The 16,637-nt window shown below is 39.9% G+C and overlaps 1 non-coding gene across 1 annotated transcript; it reads left to right on the top strand.

Moving 5' to 3' along the window:
- The first annotated feature begins 8,463 nt into the window (after positions 1 to 8,463).
- On the top strand, positions 8,464 to 8,570 carry LOC125492989 (small nucleolar RNA R71). The gene has a single exon (XR_007269374.2). It is a non-coding gene; the product is annotated as a small nucleolar RNA R71 (small nucleolar RNA).
- The last annotated feature ends 8,067 nt before the right edge of the window (positions 8,571 to 16,637 follow it).

Below are 16,637 nucleotides of genomic sequence, written 5' to 3'. Positions count from 1 at the left end.
CTTGGGACAATAATCAAATGAGGTTAAGGGTTGTAATATGGGTGAAAGTAGCAAGCAAGGGTCAAGAAAGCTCAGCGGGGCTAGAGACGGGAAATATGTAAATAAATAGAACTCTGGAGCTAAAATCATGAAATGAACGCCTCAATCATATCAAATAGTGTACAAATCAAGTATCAAGGAGTACCAGGTCAAAATCAAGATCAATACATCAACTGAGGAACTAATCACTCATGAAAGAACATAACTGACACAGATTCGTCAGTTTATTAGGCACAGAAGCTCACATGGGTCAATTTTGTCTGCACAGTAAAGTTAAAGCCAGCCAGAGAGATCAAACAGTCTTACCACAGCCAATCAATCGTATCACAATTATGCTATGAAGAATCATGAAACCACTGTACAACAAAGCTGTAGAGCTTTAGTAGAGATATCCACAAAATTCTCGAAGGTGTGCCAACAATAGTCCCATATATGAAAACCATAATGAAATGATCTATCTAAAATGCAACTAAGAAAGCAGTACATTTTTTTGGTTACACGTAAAATCCTATTCCTAATGAACAGGCAAAAGCGTGTAACAACTACAAAGCAATAAAAACTACACTAGAAAGCAATAAAGGATAGAATATCCCTCCCCCAAGCTAAATACAGCACAGTGTCTCACTGTGTAAAAGTAAGGAAAGGGAAAAAGGAAAGCTCACGCAACGGGAGCTTCGTCCATCGAGGATGGCTCAGGAGTAGTGTCGACGCCAGAAGCGATGGGCCAGAAGCGTCTAGCGGCCGACGTAGATCACGGACCTCGGCACGAAGGTCCTCCATATGACGCTCAACGGTCTTGAGACGAGATAATATCGTCGTCTGAAATGATGCAAAAGAACTCATGAAGCGACTGAAACGGGCTTCCATGCTCTCAGGAGACACAGTAGTGCTGGAACGAGGGGTCCTCGGAGAACTGGAGGTGGGGGTGCTTCGAGTGTGGAGAGATGAGATGACTGGGGCTGATAATGCAACACAATGAGGGCACGGGAATGTCCCCTGAACCTTGTCGCCTACCTCTATAGTTTCAGAGATAGCACGGGATTCCACAACCAAACACTAGAATCCTAGGATGAGCATTAGGTAGAATATCGTAGATGATGCGCTTTTCTGTGGAATGACAAGGCTTAACGAACCAGAGATACCTGTTCTTAGCTTGGTGGACGAGCCATCCATATCGATCCATAGCGGTGGTGTTAAGGAGGTTGGTGGAGGAAGAAGTCACTTTAGAGGCTAAATCGATGCCTCTATCCAGAGCAAACACAGAAACAAACCCACCCATGGAGATATCACCCTTTTTAACATCCCGCTCCCAAAGAAATCCACCCATAAGAAACTTGGCAAAGTTCAATTTGCCGTGCATAGTCGCGGGAGACATAGAAAGAAACCACGGAAGTTTCAAATCTTGTAGAGTGACTTGCCCTGATTCTGCTTTGGGACAGAAAAGTTGAAGTATAAAGCGGTGGAGCAGGCGGAGAGCAGGACAACCAATAGATGAGGTTTTGCTAGAACCCGATGCCCAATCAGAACGCCCAGTAATCTGCTTCCAAAAGGAGATGGGATCAAATTTATCACAACTGGAACCATCTTGTAATTGCATGAAGGTAGATGGACCGACATGCCCCCCTGTAGGCTAACCAAAAAGAATATTTATCTCATCCCAAGACATGATATGCTCGGTACCCTTAAGGGTGAATACTACATCACCTTTCGACGTTCCCACTGCAAGGGAATCCAGAAATTCAAATACGAGCTCAGGATAAATCCGCTCGTTCAATCGGAATACTCGGCCCCAATGATGTGTCTGCTCAATGTACTCAAAAGCCCAATCAAATCCTATCTTATTCACGGCATGCAGAGAGAAATAGAGGGTTGGGGCGATGGTGCGCTTTTGAAGTGTAGCAAGGCGTGTTTGGGAAGTGGAGGGTGAGAGGGGGGGTGAAGGTGGAGGGGGTGGAATGGATGTGGTGGCTTTGGAAGTGGTGGATTTAGAAGTTGTGACTTTAGATGCTTTGGATTTTGAAGTTGTGGAGGTCTTTGAAGGTGGTTTGGAGGGGGTTTTCTTTTGTATTTTGCGTGAGTGCTCATTGGGATTGTAGATGGGTTTAGGCTTAGACAAGACTCTCGCGGAGGATCTCATGACGCTTTTGAGCACACAACCAAGAACAATCACCACAAAACAATCACAACAACTTCACAAGAATCACCACACAACCAATGTAATGCCCATTAATCCAATCTCAACAATTTGTCGCCACCAAGGGACCCAAAATATTGTCAATTGCAATTGTAAATTCAACACAATCGAAACCACAATCAAGATTGATCAACAATAAACAACATTGAATAGCCACCAAGTATCAAAGATGAGTAGTAAGCACAAACAATAAGTGTTCAAAATTCGGAATGAAAATGAACAAATCGAAAACTTACTACCACGTGAAGTACACGAGTGATTGATGTAGGAGACTTGATTGAGAAAATCCAAATATGTGTCCAAGATTTCCAATTGAAATTTCAAAGCACCTTCAAGAAGAAACCCCAATTCAATGAGAAAGGTTAGGGTTTGAAGTGTATGTGAATGGGAAAAAGGGGGAAGGTGTTTTGTGGGGGATGGGAAGGATCGTGTCGCCGGCGGGTCTGGAGGGCTGCTGCGCCCGGCGGTCGAGAGGAGGGAGGTTGAGGGCGAGGATGTGTGGGGGTCGAAAAGTGTAGAGGGCGAGAAGGGTTTGCGTGAGAGTGTGTGGGGGTCGAAAAGTGTAGAGGGCGAGAAGGGCCGGCGCGGTCGGGGCTGGTCGGACGCCGCCGATCGTCGGTACAGGAGGCCGGGAGAGTGGGCGAGAGGATTGGTGGGGTCGAGGGGTGGAGAGAGTGTTTGAGGGTGGGGTGTAATTTTTTTTTTTTTTTCGGTTTTGGTTTGGGCGGATGGAGAATTGGACTTGTGAAATCCCGCGGGCGCGGGGTCGGGGCTGCGGGCGGACAGAAGTGCGTGGTGAAGTGGGGGGGTGGGTAGCTGCGGGCGCGGGGTTTCGTGGGGTGCGGTCGCGTGGTTTGAAATCCCGCGGGCGCGGGAGTCATCCCGCGGGTGGACAGCAGCCTGGTGATGTGGGGGGGTTTGTGCTGTGGGCGCGGGTTTTGTCAAGTGGGGAGGGGTTCGAAATCCCGCGGGCGCGGGATTCATGGCTGCGGGCGGACAGAATATGTGGGTGGTGGGAAGCTTTTTTGGCCGCGGGTGCGGGATCAACCCCGCGGGTTGGAGGAAAATGGGTGATAAGAGAGCCGAATTCCCGCGGGGTGCATGTTGGAGCTTGTGGTTCCACCTAGGGTCAAAGATAGCACACCAAAACCACTAAACAACACTTGTTAGCATGGTTAGTCTAAAAAATGAAGATAGAATTCAAGTGAATTCAAAAACTAAAAGAAAGTAACTAAACTAAAAATTAAGAAACGAATTCAAGTGGATTCAAAAACACACAAAAAAAATGAAAAATAAATTGAATTCAAGTGAATTCAATATGCAAATATTTTTGTTCTTTTCTTTTTGTTTAGATAAATGAAGAGTAAAGGGAAAGAGAAGAGTTAGAGATTCGGGTTGCCTACCGAATAGCGCTGGTTTATGCAGGTCCCGCACGATCGTTTACCTCTTTTCAATGACTAGTAGAGGTAGGTGTTTGGAGGTAGAGTACCTCAACTAGACCCACAGGAGCGCCTTCATAGTACAACTTCAGACGTTGACCATTCACCTTGAAACTTTCACCTTTTTCATTCATAATCTCGACAGAACCGAACATGTTCACTCTGGTAACTGTGAAAGGGCCTGTCCATCTAGACTTTAACTTTCCAGGAAAGATTTTTAGCCTAGAGTTATAGAGTAAAACCTTATCTCCAATCGTGAACTCCCGAGGGAGGATCTTTTTGTCATGCCACTTCTTGGTTTTCTCCTTGTATACTCGTGCACTATATACGCTAGCAACCGAAACTCATCAAGCTCATTGAGTTGTAGAAGACGTTTCTCCCCTGCAAGCTTTTGATCCATATTAAGCTCCTTGATCGCCCAAAAAGCTTTATATTCTAATTCAACGGGAGGTGGCACGCTTTCCCATACACAAGCCTATACGGTGAAGTACCAATAGGCGTCTTGAATGCAGTTCTATAAGCCCAGAGTGTGTCATCTAATTTCGTGCTCCAATCCTTCCTAGACCTTGCAACTACCTTCTCAAGAATGGACTTAATTTCGCGGTTTGAAACCTCTACTTGCCCACTTGTTTGAGGATGGTATGCTAATCCAGTACGATGGTAGACTCCATATTTCTTCAAAAGGGTGTCTAAATGTCGTTCATGAAAATGGGAGCCTCCATCACTAATCACAGCTCGTGGGACCCCAAACCTTGGAAATATGATCTTCTTGAACAAAGCTATGACTACCTTAGAATCATTAGTAGGAGATGCCACGGCTTCAACCCACTTAGAGACATAATCCACAGCAACCAATATGTAGCAATTTTCCATTGGAGGAGGGGAACGGTCCCATAAAGTCAATACCCCAAACATCGAAGATTTCAACTTCTAGAATACCGGTTTGGGGCATCTCATGCCTTCTCGAAATATTGCCGGTCCTCTGGCAAGCGTCACATGACATGATGAAAGATTGTGCATCCTTGAACATTGTCGGCCAAAAGAAACCCGACTCATGGAGCTTTGCAACAGTCCTGGAAGGGCCATGATGCCCTCCATACGGTGAGTTATGGCAACGATTCAGGACTCCCTTGACCTCCCATTCAGGTATACATTTTCGAAAAAGACCATCTGAACATTCACGAAACAAGTGAGGATCATCCCAAAAGTAGAATTTAACATCATGGAGGAACCTTTTCTTCTGTTGGTAGGACATATCAGGAGGGGTCACACCGCCTACCAAGTAATTGGCGTAGTCGGCAAACCAAGGAATCTGTGCTGTTGACTGCATATAAATGATCGTCAGGAAAAGAATCATCTATAGGAGTTGAGTTCATACCATCTTCATGCCTGATCCTTGACAGGTGGTCTGCAACTACGTTCTCTGCGCCCTTCTTATCACGAATTTCTATGTCGAACTCTTGAGCAAGAGAATCCATCGAATGAGCCTAGGCTTAGCTTCCTTCTTAGAAGAAGGTACTTCAAAGCGCATGATCAGTGTAGATAATAACTTTAGAGCCAATCAGATAAGATCTGAACTTCTCTAAAGCATAGACAATAGCCAAAAGCTCCTTTTCTGTAGTAGCATAGTTGACTTGAGCCTCGTCCAATGTCTTGCTAGCATAGTAGATTGCATGCAAGACCTTATCCTTACGTTGACAAGTACTGCTCCAACCGCATAATCACTGGCGTCACACATTATCTCGAAAGGGAGTTCCCAATCGGAGAGCGGATAATAGGTGCAGTTATTAAAGCTTGCTTGATCCTGTCAAAAGACTCAAGACACTCATCAGTAAAAACAAATGGAGCATCCTTAAGAAGGAGTTGGTCAGTGGTTTAGCAATTTTCGAAAAATCCTTGATAAAACGGCGATAAAATCCCGCATGACCAAGGAAGCTTCGTACCCCTTTAACATTAGCTGGTGGGGGTAATTGCTCAATCACTTGGACCTTAGCTCGATCAACTTGGATGCCCCTATCAGAAACAATATGGCCTAAGACAACTCCTTCAGTCACCATGAAATGACACTTTTCCCAGTTTAAGACCAAATGACACTCTTCACATCTTTTCAGGACTTTAGTGAGTTAACTAAGCATGTATCGAACGTGGAACCATACACACTAAAATCATCCATAAAGACTTCCATGATAGACTCGATGAACTCAGAAAAGATACTCATCATGCAGCGTTGAAAGGTGGCAGGGGCATTACACAAACCAAAGGGCATTCTACGATATGCAAAAGTGCCATAAGGGCATGTGAATGTGGTCTTTTCTTGATCATCAGGATGAATGGGAATTTGGAAGAAACCTGAATACCCATCCAAATAGCAAAAGTATTTATGACAAGCCAACCGTTCAAGCATTTGGTCAATAAAAGGTAGAGGGAAGTGGTCCTTTTTAGTGGCCATGTTGAGTCTCCTATAGTCTATACACATACGCCATCCAGTCACAGTTCTAGTAGGGATTACTCATTCTTTTCATTTTTCACAACAGTCATGCCACCTTTTTTCGGTACTACTTGGACAGGACTTACCCACTTAGAGTCAGCAATAGGGTAGATAATACCTGCATCGAGTAGTTTCATCACCTCTTTCTTGACCACTTCCTGCATGTTTGGGTTCAATCTCCTTTGTGGTTGAATGCAGGCTTATGGTCATCCTCGAGGTGTATCCTGTGCATACAAAAATCGGGGCTAATACCCTTCAAATCATCAATACTGTACCCTATAGCCTTCTTGTGATTTTTCAGAACAACTAGAAGTTTGGAAAGTTGGCTATCATCGAGTGCAGCACTGACAATTACAGGATCTAACTCTTGCTCATCTAAAAAGACATACTTCAAGTGAGAGGGGAGAGGTTTAAGTTCGGGTTTCTTTACCTCAACATTGCACACAGATCGATCGAACCTCTTTACCTGTTGGCATCCATCAAGGTCAGATTCTTCACTTGCTAGCATCCTCTCAATAGCATCTACTTCATCGCTCCATATACTGCCATCACCTGTGGAAGAATCAAGACAAAGTACCGCCTCCAAGGGATCTCCATAGAGAGCTTGGGGCATGTTATCATGGCAAATTACAATCAACCACATCAATACTATAGCACTTTTCCTCTAGCATAGGACTTTTCAAAGCAGTGCTCAGATTAAAAGTGACCTCATCATCTCCAACAGATAGTGTAAGCTTACCATTTTTCACATCAATGACAGCACCAGCAGTATGAAGGAATGGCCTACCCAAAATGATTGGAATTTGCCTATCTTCCTCCATATCAAGTACAACAAAGTCCACGGGAATAAAAAATTTACCTACTCTAACAGGTACATCCTCTAAAATACCTAGGGGGTATTTAACAGAACGGTCGCCATTTGTAGAGTAATATTGGTAACTTTCAAACTTCCCATATTCAATTTTGAGGAAACAGACAATGGCATAACACTCACACTAGCCCCCAAATCACATAAAGCTTTATCAATGAACAAACTACCAATGTGACAAGGTATAGAGAAACTACCAGGGTCTTTTAATTTTGGTGGAGATTTATTTTGTAAAATGGCACTACATTCTTCAGTAAAAGCAACTGTCTCCACCTCGTTAAAAGCCCTTTTCCTAGTCAAGATATCTTTCATAAATTTAGCATAAGCAGGCACTTGAGTAATTAATTCCGTGAAAGGAACTGTTACCTGAAGATTCTTGACGACTTCCAAAAACTTACCAAATTGCTTGTCCAGCTTACTCTTGAGGTGACGATTGGGGAAAGGAAGTTTGATAGGAGGAACCTCAATAGCAGGCTTTTTGGCTTCATTGGTCTCTTCATGTTCAGTGGCTTGCTGAGAGTTCTCCTTGTCATTTTTAGCTTCAGCTGGGACCTGTTCCTCATCATTTTCACGCTCAAAGTATCATCAATAGGCATGGGTGGTCCATTGTAGTGAGAACCACTTCGGAGAGTGATGGCATTTGCCGAATCTGTAGGCTGAACAGGTTGTGCTGGAAGAGCACCTTGTTGTCGAGTAGAGTTCGAAGTAGCCAATTGTGCCAACTGATTCTCCAACATCTTATTGTGAGCAAGAATGGACTCAATTTGTGCCTTATCAGCTTGTCGATCCTTTTGCATTTGTAGCATCATGTTTCTCATCTCAACCATCATTGGATCGGCAGGAGGTGCTTGTTGAGATGGATTGAAAGGTGGTCTAGAGAAACCAGGAGGGTGTTGGGAAGGTTGTTGGTAGTACCTTGGTTCAATTGTTGTGCTTGTGGTTGTGGTGCAGGAGGATTCAGGACATTAGTGCTCTTGTAAGACAAGTTAGGATGATTTCTCAATCCTGGATTGTATGTGTTGGAGTATGGGTTGTTCGGCCGATATGCTTGAAAAGCATTAACTTGTTCGAGAGAACTCCGACACTCTTGTGCCCAATGTCCAACTATGCCACAATTATCACACATAATCTCGGAGGTAGTACCCAAAGCAGCAACACTTGCAGGAGAGGAGAGCTGCATATTGTCAAGTTTATTGCTGATGGCATTCATCTGTGCAGCTAATAGGATATAGAATCTATCTCATGCTTTCCACCCTTGTTAGCTAGTCCTCGAGGATTACCATATTGAGAGTTGTGGATAGCCATCTCCTCGATCAAATCATGTGCAGCATCAATTTCCAGTTTTCATGAATCTCCCATTTGCTGCAGAGTCAAGGATAAGTCTCGAGTTGTTCCCCAAACCATTGTAGAATCCTGAACTAGGAACCATTTTTGTAGACCATGATGGGGACATTCTCTCTGAAGATCTTTAAATCTTTCCCATGCCTCATGTAAAGACTCATCAGTCCCTTGGGTGAAGTTTGTAATCTGACTACGCAACCTAGCAGTCTTCTCTGGAGGGTAGTACTTTCTGTAGAAAGCTAGAGCCAAGGTATTCCAATCAGTGATCCCAAGAGTGGCTCGATTAATCCCATTGTACCACATCTTTGCCTTGTCTCGAAGTGAAAATGGGAAAAGAATCTCCCGAATCTGATCTTGTGTCACTCCCTGCTGCTTAATGGTAGAGCAATATTGGCAGAAATCTTGATAATGAAGATTGGGTCTTCATTAGGTCCACCACCAAATTGTTTTCTTTCGATCATGTTTAGCAATGCAGGTTTGATCTCGAAATTTACAGCTTCGATTTCAGGCATTTGATTGCTCTTGGGAAGTTCAGCCAAAGAGGGTTGGGAAAAGTCAGTAAGCCTCCGAGCCATCTCTGATTCTGGTGGAGCAATAGAGACAATGCTGGTAGAATCAGAGTCAGAATCCAAAGGATTATCTTCCCTTGGATTATCTCGCAACTGTCTGGAAAAGTTCTTTCTGTCTATGAAAGGATCTTTCGATTTCAGGATCAAATTGTAGGCAATCTGAACTCAAACTCCTGCGCATAGAAGAACTAAAGAACAAACAATTAAGAGATTTTGTCCCAAAGAACAAGTGTTCTCTGAGACGAGAGTATATAATCTAGACTCTAAAACAATTAAAGAAAATGGAACAAAACCGTTTCCCCGGCAACGGCGCCAAATTTTGACAGGCTAAAGTCGTATCACCTTATCAAAAGTAATCCTAAAGTCCTCTAACAAATAGTAGTCAGGGAAGTAGGGTCGAATCCACAGAGAAACAGTGTTCTTTTCCTAATTGTCAGTCAAATCTAGAGTATAGGAACGAGTGTTTGTGAGTAATTATACTAAACTAGACTATAACTTATCAAGAATTATCAAAATAAAAAGTCTAGGGCATAGGTTCACCAATGATCAATATTTCGGGATGAAACACAAAAATCAACAATTAATAATGCAGTTAAACAGATTGATTCGCTCTCTCAAGTCTAAATCAATCATAGAACGTATTAACAGGCTCTCGCAATTTATTAAACCAACTCTACCTATTGAAACTAGCCTTAATATCAAGTTTATACCTCTCGGCGCATAACCTAATATTGCAACACTATAACAATCAAATCTGGCCAAATTGGATTGAATAGACATAAAAACATTCAATAGGAATCAACATGCATTAATAAAAATCAATACTTTAATAAACATCCCTTCCTAATTGATCATGGATCCCCCTAAACCCTAGAAATAAACTACTCAATCATAATTGGGGAAAACATATTCATAATAAATAAGCAAACATGAATTAATAATAAAGGATTGAATAGGAATAAGAAGAGAAGAGAAATAATACCAATTGTAGAACCAATCTTGCAAAAATCAAAGCTTCTATTGAAAATTCAATGTAATTGGGGAAAAAGCAAAACTAGGGTTCTTTCAATAATTGAGAGAAAAAGAGTTCTAATCTTTTATGAATTAATTCTCCAAAAAACAAAATAGAAAATAAGGTAGGAAATAATAATATTCCCTTGAGTCTTTATACCTTTCTATTTCCTAAAACAACTAGAAAAATAGAGTCTAATTCATCAAAAGATAAAGCCTTATTCGACTAGGAAACCCGGAATAACCCGCGGCCGCGGGTTTTCGGGGTGCAAAACAGCGTCAACTTGCAAAGACCATATCTCCCAAACTAGAAGTCGTATCGGGGAGTGTAATATACCGTTGGAAAGCTCTTCAAGTCTAGTTTCCAAACCCACTGGAATCGCTGAATTCCGATCTCTGGATAATAAGTTATGATCGAAATAGTGCATATGACTCAATTTCCATACTTCTTTTAATACGTTTTCGCTATGTTTGAGTTGCAATCCGACTTGAAGATGCCCTTTGGCCTTCTCAATTGACTTAGCTCCTTCCTAAATGCTTCTCATGCTTAAGCTTGTCCAATAATACTCCAATTGTGTTCTCAATACCTGAAAACTATCAAAAACACCGAAAACACACACAAGAGTAATATCTTCTCAACTTAAGTAACTATATGCAATTATGGACCAAGAATGCAACTAAATGATCCTAAAATGCAACCTAAATGCATCATGAAATGCCTATTTTAATATGACTCATCAATTACAACACGACAAATAAAAATCACATTCCACAACTCAAGTAAAATAATAATTTTTGGAACATAATTAAGTTAATAATTATAATTAACTCTTAAATAAATGCTCTTAAAATTAGGGCTATTACATACACTTTCTCTCTAACTTTTCAGATCCCTAACTTTTCAATTTCGAATTCGATTTCGAATTTTCGATTTCAATCTCAACACTCTTGACACTTGATTGTCGACAGATTTAATCTCTAAAAATTCCCTCCTTCACGCTGCAAGGGTTTGTCGTTCGTCATTCGTTGACCTTTCGTCGTCGTCATTCGTTGACCTTGCCGCGCCGGGCTGTTCCTCGTCGAACTCTGGCCATCTTTTCGTTGTCGTCGAAATCAAATGATGATTATTCGTTTTTCAGATCTATAATTTCTTGATGTTTGTTTTTATTAATGTTCATGTAATTTTATATCTATAATTTTTCTCTTTTGTATTTTCGTTCGTTCTTTTTTTTTATTTTTGTTTATTTTCGTTTGTATTTAATTTGTGGATTTTTTTTCTTAAAAATACTCTCCATTTTCTGAATTTTTTGGGTTCATTGCTTCTGTTCTGATTTTGGTTTTTACAGATTTAAGTTGAAGATGGAAGTTCAAGTTCAATTTAAAGTTAGAAGCTGAAGTTCAAGTTAGCATTTAAAGATTTAGGTTAAAGATTGAAATTGTTTTGTTATATCTGTTATTTAATTTCAGTTGTATATTACAGTATTTTGGTTGTATGATATTCATCAGAATCAATAAAAATCTAAATTTTAATTTCTGGATTGAAGTTTTATATTACACGCCATTGGTTGTTGCTGCTGCTTTATCAAACTACATCATTTCAATTTTTTATTTTTTTTGGTCGAAAAGGGCTGCGTTTTTGAACTAAAAACGCAGCCTTTCACTTGAAGAAAGGATGCGTTTTTAGTCCAAAAACGCAACCGTCACTAGTAGATAAAACTTCAAATGCTCCGGTTGTTTAGGCCCCAAATGCTCCGTATTTAACGCGTAGCAAATGTTTTACGAGCATTTGTACATTGTACAAATGCTCCGGTTGTAAACCCGAGCATTTGTTTTTAAATGCTCCGGTTTTTCCTTAACAACCGGAGCATTTGAACTTTTGTTATAAAAAAAAATTCAGACCTACTACCCCTGCTGGCCAGCAGCATGAGTAACAAGTCTGCAAAACACGAGAAAACGAAACAAAAATCCCAACTTATAACAGGAGCCAAAAAATCACGGCTGAATACATGAGTAGCCAAGAAATGTATCAACTGTAACAAAATCTATGATTTATTGGTTTACATCAACAAAACAATAAAGCATAGCTCCAACTTTTATACATGTCTCAAATTCTTCCCCTCTTCTTCCCTATGCTCCATTGAGCACATGGGATCAAGAAACATGAGAAGCATTCCAGAACTTAATAAATACAATAAAATATATGTGTCATTGGTTTACAATGTTTACATTAACAAAACAATTAAGTATAGCTAGCTTAGCTAGCTAGGTCTGTCATCGTTCCAATCATTTTCTGTCATTCACTTGCGTAACAGGTTCACCAGAGTCAAAGCTCAAGCAACCTGTAGCATATTTATAATTATAAATCCAAGAGAAGCACATGTCAGAATCAGCTCATAAGATATGGAAGAAGTCTGCTGCTAACCAGACAGATAGCTACACAGAAAGGTCCAACACGAAAGCAAAGACATGAAGGAAGGAAGCAGAATTTACACGAAGGCAAAACCAAAAGCCAACAGACTGAAAGTACAAGCAAATAGATGTAGAAACAGAGAATATTTACAACAATATGAAGAAAAAAATGAGTGATTTCTTTTCTGATACACTAACCCAGACTTCAAAAAGAATCAGATGACAAATGAATCACCAGCTTGTGCGGAATCCTTGTGTTCACAGACATTTTCATAATCAGTTGACAGTAAGGAAGTATGCAGACCGTAGACTTGCAGAATAACAACTAGACCAGATGAGGGTTAGATATTTGAAGCATAATTTACGCATTACTGCAACTACCTTTTCTTTTCTTCTTCTTCCTTTTTCTGTTTCTTTTTGGCTTCCTTGCGCTCAGCTGATGCAACACTTGGACTGCGGGACTTACTTGGAGGAGAGCGAGACGAACTTCTACTTTTCTTTGTCCTGTAATGCCGTGTTGTTGGAGAACGACTCTTACGACGCCTTACAGGTGAATGGCTTTTACGACGATGGGGGGAGCTTGACCGACTTCTGCGTCTGCGAAAGATTATAGCCAGCTCAACTTACAAAATGAGTACAGACAACAGAGTCCAAGCATAAATTATTTGCTTTACGAAAATTCCTACTTCAAAAGATAAGAGACACTGGGTTATCTTCAAAAAACCAGTGTACTCATCAGATCTGGAAACCTTATTATCACCATATTCCAACAAGTATGATATATTCCTTCTACTGAGCTAAGATCTGTGACAAAGTTCTAGCATGATAACTTAATTAGATATGATTCATCAGTTGCAAGATTTAGACCACTGGCCACATACCACCTTTATTAAGATAAAAAACGAGTAATGCAACTTTTGTAACAGGGTCAATAGTCAATACTTTAAAATTTACAATCATAGAAGTGAAAATCAAAAGATGACAGGTACCTCTCCTCTAAATTCTGGCTCAATTAGGTTGGTGAGTAAAACAGCCTCAGGGTAAGCTAGGGTCTGGCTTCTCTCAGGTGAGCGATCATCTGGGAGAATTTTCTTTGTCGGTCATCTGCCATAGCCATATATCTAAACCTGATCATCCAATTGATCAAAATGTTAGTTTGGAGAGTTTCAGGTATTTCACATCACAGAAGAGATATATCAGTGAGATTATCCTTTTATCTCATGCTTTTCATTTCTTAGTATGCTTCATATACATGATTAGAATAACATGAATGTGAAGAAATTTCGGGACATAATCCATTGAAACTCACAAGCATAGCAAAGAGGCATTCACATTGTTTTACTAAGCCAGAAGATTGGTGCCCAGTATAGGTAAGCAAAGAAATACATCCATAAGTTTTTTCCTTTCTTTTGTGACTACGGCAAATAAACAACAGATTTTAGCGAACTTCCCCTATTCAGGAAGCAGAAAATGCCCATTTATCAACTTCATTACTCTTCAGATATATTATATCCATAAGATAAAGCCGCTGTAGAAAAAGTTGTGAAGTTCAAACTTAATCTCACCCCGTCAGGCTGTCAAATTACAGTTATACCATGTATTCAGGTAAAAAAACAAAACAGAACAAAAACATTTTAGCAGTAAAGGGTACTTATATAAATAACATATTAGCCTAACCAATACTAGAGAAAGAATACAAGCTAAAGGAGCGGAGAACCTCATATTATACTAACACATTATATTGGTTTCTGACATAAGGTAGAATTTGAAGGCAGCAAATCCCATGTCGTATAAACAGAGAAACTTCACTGCAGCATGTTCAACTGCATCAATTGGCTACTAAAATTAGCAAATAATTGGCACCCATGCAACTGGCAGTGTTTCTAACCATTGGTTTTCCAAAATCTTTGGTTAATGTTGTTATTATGTTTCGCCACACAATGAGGGAACGAATCATTCGTTTCGATCGAAATTCAAAACTAATAAACAAAAATTCAAAATTCAAAACTAATAAACAAAAATTCATGTATATATTCTTGTCTTGTAAAAGAAAATACCAGAAGAATGAAGAAGCTAATATTGGAGAACTAATGTGAATAGTCTTCACTTGGAGAATAGCAGAACAATCCATTCTTAATGAAATATCGATATTCTGGAGAGTTTCATCACCTACAAAGTCTAAAACAGATCAATATTAAGTATACAGAGCTTGAGCAGTAAGCAACATTATTTAAAAACGTAAAGACTACAACAACAAAAACAAAAAAGAAATTATTAATTAGTTTGGAAGAGATCAATAAACTTTCCATCACCCTAACCAGTGCACCACCCCACTGTCTTCTCAACTTGAAATTTGACTCAAATTCAAATCTTTGACCTTGATTTTCTAGTAATGTACAATGAATTTGTGATATTAAGAAGACAAACCAAGTCATAAAAAAATGATATTTAGTCAATAGTTATCAAAATCTTGTAACTTAGATGGAAATGCCCCTTGTAGTTGTACAAGACAAAGACCACATCTTTTCTAATCAGATGCTTAAACGGAGCTATATAGAATACAAGATATGACAAGTGGACAACTTGATCTTCGAATGTATCTAACAGACAACAAATATCGACAGTGGTTGATGCACAATGCTCTTCAGCAAGGCTATGAAAAGTTGGATTTAAGGAGTCCTTGCTCATCTGTTGTCAAACAACAATCATACCAATGGTTGAAGCGGATGGTTTAACGGATGATGGAAGAATGTCAACTCTCCCCCCCTCCAACCCCATGCACAATGCTCTTCAGCAAGGCTATGAAAAGTTGGCTTTAAGGAGTCCTTGCTCATCTGTCATCAAGCAACAATCATACCAATGGTGGAAGAGGATGGTTTATGGGATGATGGAAGAAAGTCAACTCCCCCCCACCCCCAACAAAATAAATGCGACAATGTTACAATAGCAATGAGTCAATTCCATTCATACTCTAAACAAGTTGCACCAGTGAAAATTCTTATGTTAACTAGTGGAGAACAGGGTGGTGGAAGGACTATCAAGAGTTTTGTAACAGTCTAACCTCCCTCACCACCCTCTAAAACCATCATTTGCATTGCAACAATTCATGCCGTTCCAACCGAACTTGCACTATTAGACGTTAATAACTTGATATGATAACAAGTGGAGACAATAATGGTTTATAAATTGGTAGCAGGGTCAAGACACAAAAGCTGATGTGAGATTTGCACTGAGTCCCTTCCTTGCTCAATCCAAGTCCTTCCACCCACATATGCTTAAGATATAAGCAGACTCCATTATCATCACTGCACCATCAATACCACTGACCACGCTAAGCACTTCCGGCTTGTAGTATTTGAGGAGCCTTCATATGCCCCCCAAATATGTAAGTTTTCCTTTAGTACTAAAATCACAATCTTCGACAAAAAGGATAAAAACAAGTAAAAATAATCATTCCAGAGTTTGTGGTGAAATTTGGTTGAAGAGGGATGCTTTGTGTATACAGTGACAGCTATAATATCTTTGTATGGCACTCTTTTAGCTTAAGTTTCAAAACTCTTTCCTTTCCTAATATAAATTTAATACAAGTATCTCATATAGCTTCCCTGGCAGAAAAAGGACATATTGTACAAGAAATGTAGTTTACCATAGCTCTTCAGCAAGGAAGAGTTTGCTGCCTCAAAATCTACGTAAGCATCAAGCCTCCGAGTCAGGAAAATCTTCAGTAGTTGATATAACTTTGAGTACTTAACATCATTATCTAGCTGTGATATTGACAGCATGTCCAGCAAATCACACTGTAAAAAAATAACATTCTTTATGAGCTATCTTTTCAGGAAGAAGGGCGGAAATTTTAATAGCACAAAAGTATATGTGACTGTTATTCAGAGTACAAATTACAACAACGCCAAAGAATTTAAGACCAAACATGTAACCACCACCTTCTTCCAGAATAACTATGGGAGCATAACAAACAGTTAAACATGTAACACCAATAAATTTTTCAATAAAGCATGACATCAATCAGCGAATTCATAACAGGTTAACATTAAATTACTTAAAACTTTCACTTGAAAAATAAAATAAAATCAAAGAAAAACAATCTAATTCTACTAACTACACTCAAATGAATACAAATTATTATGAACCCGTGATTCAAACTTTTACGACGTAAAGAACAATTAAATGAAAGTCATCAATTCGACTAAATTTGACAGCGTGTTGTTCGCCGGCGAGTTGGAGGTTACCGAAGACGATGACAATCATGGCTCCGGATCTG

Source organism: Beta vulgaris, chromosome 8 (genome assembly GCF_026745355.1).
Source record: "Beta vulgaris subsp. vulgaris cultivar EL10 chromosome 8, EL10.2, whole genome shotgun sequence".
In the NCBI taxonomy this organism is placed as follows: Eukaryota; Viridiplantae; Streptophyta; class Magnoliopsida; order Caryophyllales; family Amaranthaceae; genus Beta; species Beta vulgaris.
This window is presented reverse-complemented; position numbering and strand designations above follow the sequence as displayed.